This window comes from Sciurus vulgaris (assembly GCF_902686455.1).
Source record: "Sciurus vulgaris genome assembly, contig: HiC_scaffold_345_arrow_ctg1, whole genome shotgun sequence".
Lineage (NCBI taxonomy): Eukaryota > Metazoa > Chordata > Mammalia > Rodentia > Sciuridae > Sciurus > Sciurus vulgaris.
In genome coordinates this window covers 42,677-48,375 of record NW_027632701.1, presented here as the reverse complement: position 1 = coordinate 48,375, position 5,699 = coordinate 42,677, and the positions used below count along the sequence as shown (strand labels likewise).

Below are 5,699 nucleotides of genomic sequence, written 5' to 3'. Positions count from 1 at the left end.
GTGATAGCATTATCAGCACAGTTCCACAGGGCATAACACCAGGTTTGAACATAGACCATGCTGAACGTGGAATCGTGCAAAGCTTCCAAACTGAATATTCAAAAGGGGAGATTAAGGACGTTGGGGGGCAAGAAAAGCTGGAGTTTGTTCATGCTGGAATACAACTGTGGAGAACAGACTCTATGAAACTAGCCATTGATCATGGCTAACACACAAACTACATGACATATATTCAGACTGGTCATACACTACAAATACAGGAAGTAGTTATTACACTTTCATTCTGTATGAAACCATGAACACCGACACTATTTTCCCTTGAAAGTACCTCAAAGCCCTTGCAAATTCCTGTCTCTTTTCTGTAGCTCCCAAGGGACAGCCACATATACGTATGCTGATTCCTATTTTTTCTGGCACAAGAACCATGAGTAAAGGCTTTCCTAAAATCACAGCACCTACCACACGACATCCATTTAAAACCAGTTGATCTTGTGATATGCAACTCTAATCACCAGCTCTCCAAATGAACAGTGCACCACAGTCTCAGAAATTTAATCCCCAAAAGTCTGTGAATATTCAAGTTTGAAGACCTTACATCAGCAAAACCTGAATTTCAAAACAGAAGTGTTTCCATAATAACCAACATTTGAATATAATTACTGAGAAAGAAAAGCGTTCCTTAAACATTTGCAAAGTGTCAAATCCATTTTCTTACTTGACTTGTTTCTATCCACCGCCAACGTGCCATATGCCTAATGTCTCTGGTTTTCCACTTCTGGTGTGAGTTCTTGCAAAGAGTGGTTCCAGTGTCATTCCTTACCATCCAAAGCACAATGCGTTAATTCTCACATTCCCGGTAAACATGAGAGCAACTGGCAACCGAGTTGCTGTTATGTTTCACCCAATTCTACACTGCATCTTTTGAGGGGGTCCATCAATAATAACAAGTCTAAAAAAGGGCTCCATTCCTCTTGACACTGGAGATTCAATGACATTGGTTGAGTGGGTTGTGAATGCCCAGTGACCCTCCTAAATGCACTCCAGATAGGCTAATGTCCATTCAGCCCCAAATCTTAACTTTATTCATCAAGAAGTCACATGTAAGCCACTGCCAACAGACTCTCAGAGAAAGTCCAGGGACAACAGTGGCAGTCTATTGTGTTCACCTCTTGGTTTTCCAGTTGACATTGAGGTTCACAAGAAAAGTACCCAGGTGTGGAAGTCCCCTTCATTGGAAGAGAGAATGGCAGTGTTTCCAAGAAGCCTGGAGAGTTCCAGGTCCATGTGATGTTGTCATTTTGAATTTTCTGCCACGGAAACCTGGTGAACAATGCTCAGTCAAAGAAGGTTGTGAAGAATTATTCGCATAAGCATCCTCATGAGAGACCCGTGATCTCTGTCCCAAGGAGAGTAGAGTGAGGTCATGGAAGTAATACTCTGAAGAAATGCAGGTAAGTATGCATCACTGCTCCCTTGGAGCACATATGAAAACAGAAAGGTGTCACTGTAAATGGGTTGCATATGAAATGGGTGCTGTTTTCCAGTGGTGATTCATTTTGTGGGGAGTGGAGAGGAGAAAAGAAAGATGGGAGAGGATTCTGAATTTGTTTCTTTTGATCATTTGGAATTTCTGCAATCTACCAGTGCTGGGGACTGGAACCCAGGTCTTGAGCTTGAAAGACAGGCACTCTACTTCTGGGCTACATTGCCAGCGCAGTAAGGGCCTCTGAGATACAGCACATTATTACCTTCAGTCCTACTTTCTGAAAATGTATGCAGAGAAGCAATCATAACCAAGCCAAGAAATGCCTAAGGAATTCTTAATTCTCTTGTTAACAACAATCCAGCAAGGAACTTTTTTGCATGTCAATACCCAAGACTAGTCATGTGTCCTGAGGGAAAGATTTTGTCCCTTTTCACTTAAGGAGGAAAATGGAAGTAGCTGATCCCTGAGCAGAAAATATTTGTCAGGGATCCAAGGATGCCAGGAGCAGTGGCAGAGGCAGGACTATTTGGGATTGAGAATAAACTCAGTTGGTGACTATGAATGTAGATTTGGGGATCATTCACACATGCATACCTATCCATTATATTCACAATCTACTGACACTTACCTCAATCTGATTTTTTTCTCATTTTTCCTTTGTCAATTTTTATTTTGTAAAATTCTAAACCACAGAGAGCTGTGCATAATGGAAAAGTCAGTTCAGTTGATGGATCTTCCCCATCCCCTCAGGGAGGGTGGGGTAGAGGAAGATGTTCCTCCTGTGTTATGCCTGTTTCCATCAGTGAGGGAGTGCTTCGGTAATTTAGCCACACACTGTTAGGGATATAATCAGGCAAAGGCAAGTGGTGATGCCTCATGGGGTCTGGGGTCCCAGGAGCGAAACGTGGTGTCAAAAAGAAATCTTACCTCAACCAATTTCAATCTTCTGCTCGTCATAACTTCAGTTATTCCTCTCAAGATCCATGACAGAGAGATAAGTGTCAGAAAGTTAAATCCTTGGTCCTTCATTCATTCAGGTGCATTCCATTCCACTCAGGAAAATGCATCAATTGCTTACCAGTTCTCCTGTGACATGAGAACCATTAATGGAGATCTCCTCTAATCAAAGGGGAGGGAGCAGTCATTGGGCATGTAGGTTATGAAGGGTGCAGAGCTTCTAGGCTCTGGTAGGAGATGGCACTTGGTTGACTCCCCAGACTGTTTGTGAAGCCTTGGGGAAAAAGATCTTTGACGTGTGGCTCCCGTGACATGGCTTGCATCATAGATTCCACCTGAGGTCACAGAGGAGCGGCCTGAGAACACAGAGGCATCACAGTTTCCTTTGCAACCAGAGACCATTCTGCCACAGGCTGCTTGAAGCCAACATTCAAGATGAGTACTGGCTCAGCTATGAGAGTAAGAGGATAGATGAAGGGAGTGACTGCCAGGGTCCTGCATTTTTTTTTATTTGTTTGTTTTTGGTGCACAATAGCAGGCATAGAGCCATTTTATTGGAAACTGTTAAAGGCAAGGCACTCTGAACATGGTGGTCTCCTCGAGTTTATGGTCGTGTGGCTGCCCCTAGCCTCGGTTCAGAGAAAAATTCAACCAAGAGCAGCCTCAAGTCACCTGACGTGAGAATCAAATACACTGTATTTAACAACTGGTCCCTTTGCTTTCAACTTAGCAACATACGTGAAACAAACTGTGATTTTACAGACACAATATCATGTTAATACAGAGTCCATGAAAGTCTATTAGAAAGTGTCTTTTATGAATAAACAAGTATTGACAACTGCTATAACATACTTAGGAATGTTTCAGAAAACTTTAAAAATTACTATCAAATGCCCAAGAAGTCAGAAAAATAAGACTAAAGCATTTGTGAAGGGCCATTTCCTTAGTGTGTGAGAATCCACAGTGCAGATGCCAGGTGACCTGCCCATCATCAGTACACAGCACCATTGGGGGTGAGAAGGAACACACAGTTGGCTGCAGGGGCTGCCCACCAACATTCCCAGGGGGAATTCTCTTGAATCAAAGCAACCTGGCAACTGGGAGTATTGCCTAGTATCTTTTAGGAAAAGTGTCCAGCTGTCTGGTCATCAAGAACAGTCTGTTCACTACTCATGTGTCTTGATTTTAAAGAAATGCACACCCTAGGGCACCTGGAGCTTCCCTGAGTAGCTTACAGACACCACCTCAAAGAAGCCCTCCAGAAGTCTGAGCTGAAGCACAGCTGGATAGGTGGCCTGCTAAGGCAGGCAAGCCTGTCTGCGGCAGTGTGTGGAGGGCCCTATAGCAGGCCCAACACACGGGCTTCCTGCATACTGGGTCTCACAGGGGGGCTGGCCTGTGCACAGAACTTCTCCCTTTTTGGGGTGGACTTCCCAGGACCCATGATCCCAAAATGACCACCCCCAGACAGACAGGCTGACAGGCAGGCAGAGGGCCAATGCTCATGAGAGTATTTCCAAGGACTTGTGACTACCCAGCTGCTGGTGGGGCTGGAGGGAAGGTGAGGTGGGCATCAGAACACCCACTCCCACCTGTGGGCATTCACGTTCCACAGGTAAAGATGCTCAAGTTCTATCAAAGATGCAAATCAAAAAATGTCATCCCAGAGGAGTCTGAACTCTTACATGAGAACATGAGGGGGAAAATCTCCTGGTGGGGCATCCAAAATTTATTAAATCAAAAAGTAAGGTGATTTTAACTATTCTATTCTTTAATGCTCTTCAATGTAGTTGCAGTTAGGAAATAAATCCTTATCAGACTGTGTAAGGGACACTGTTTTCAACAGAAAGCTACCTGAGTTAACATGTACAAAGGTTCAAAGAAATGGGCAAACAGATGCCACCCATGGATTTTTTTGGGAAATAACAATGGACTGGTCAGTTCACCCATGACACAAGTGAAAGTGACCTTCCCCATCACTGTGTGAAGCCTGCTGGTGGAGAGAGGCCGTGGGACCTGGGCTGCTGCAGCAGATCTGCCAGCACATCTGGACCTGGACCATCAGGTTGCTCACCTGGTAATCAGCTTGACAACTGAGATGGGCAGGCGACAGTGAAGGAAAAACAGCAAGAGCCCAACAAGATTAACCTCTTGAGCAACTAAATACAGAAACAGGTGGGAGGGACAGAAGGCCACAGCCTGCAGGAGCAAGAGCAGGATGGTCCTTTCAGGGCAGCACCCAGCGCCCTGCTGGAGGCTAGCCCTTGATGGAGCAGGCCCCTGCCTGTGCTGGGCAGCTCACACCTGCAGGGCCTGGGACTGCCTGATCTGTGGAACGCGTGTTCCACTTGTGCTAAAACTTCACATACGGCTTTTGTTCTTTAAACAAACCATATTTTTTTTTCTGATTTCCTCATGTCTCAACTTCATCTCGGCTCTCCTCTCCTCCTGCCAGACCCTCCTTTCTTCCTGCTCTCTCATGGCCCACTCGCCACCTTTATCTGGCTTCTGACTTCTCTTCCACTGGCAGCAGAAGCAGCAGCAGACAGTGATGCCCAGGAGGACGGTGCCCCCCAAGACAGACATAGCAATGATCAACGCCTCAAAGTTCACCCAGCAAACACCCCAGCGTGCAGAGCTCAGCTTGCAGAGAGAACCAGGGGGCAGTATTTTTCTGACTGGGTAGTCCAAGCAAGCATGCATTATTAGCATTGCACCACAGACAAGAGACATTCTTCAGGCACTCTTCACAGGATCGGTTTGTGTTCTGAGAACAACCGCCTCAGGGCGGTTCCTGCGCGGCGCCCGCTGTGATGAGCAGCAGGAGCAGGGCGCCGCCTATGAGGGGCAGCCCGCAGCATGGCGTCGGCCCGCGAGCCCCTCCTGGCACCATGGTCGGTGGGCAGGTGAGTGGTCTCGACACCAACTACTCCGACGCCAGCCCCGCGGCCTCTCGGGTCCTGCGTTTTTAAAGAAGTAATACTTTCCTTGTTGCCTGGTCAACTAAAAGCCAGGCTGTAAGCAGTATGCAGCCCCATGGGCGATAAATCCCTCCATGTCCAGGCAAGACAAGGATTCCCACTGAATCCTGACAGCTCGCTCTTCCACCTGGGCCCTCAAGGTGTTTCTGTGCTCCGTTGCCCGCACCATTCATGATGAGATCCTGCTCACCCTGCTCCTGCTGCAGGCAGGAGGCCATTCAACTACTGACCGCGTCCAGTCAGTTCATGGCGAATTTCATAGTGTCTCTTCTCTG

At 46.6% G+C, this 5,699-nt stretch overlaps 1 pseudogene across 1 annotated transcript; it reads right to left on the bottom strand.

Annotated features, from left to right (window-relative positions):
- Window positions 1-2,972: 2,972 nt before the first annotated feature.
- On the bottom strand, window positions 2,973-5,384 carry LOC306652626 (pituitary tumor-transforming gene 1 protein-interacting protein-like; annotated as a pseudogene). The gene has a single exon. The product of its transcript is annotated as a pituitary tumor-transforming gene 1 protein-interacting protein-like (transcript).
- Between the last annotated feature and the right edge of the window lie 315 nt (window positions 5,385-5,699).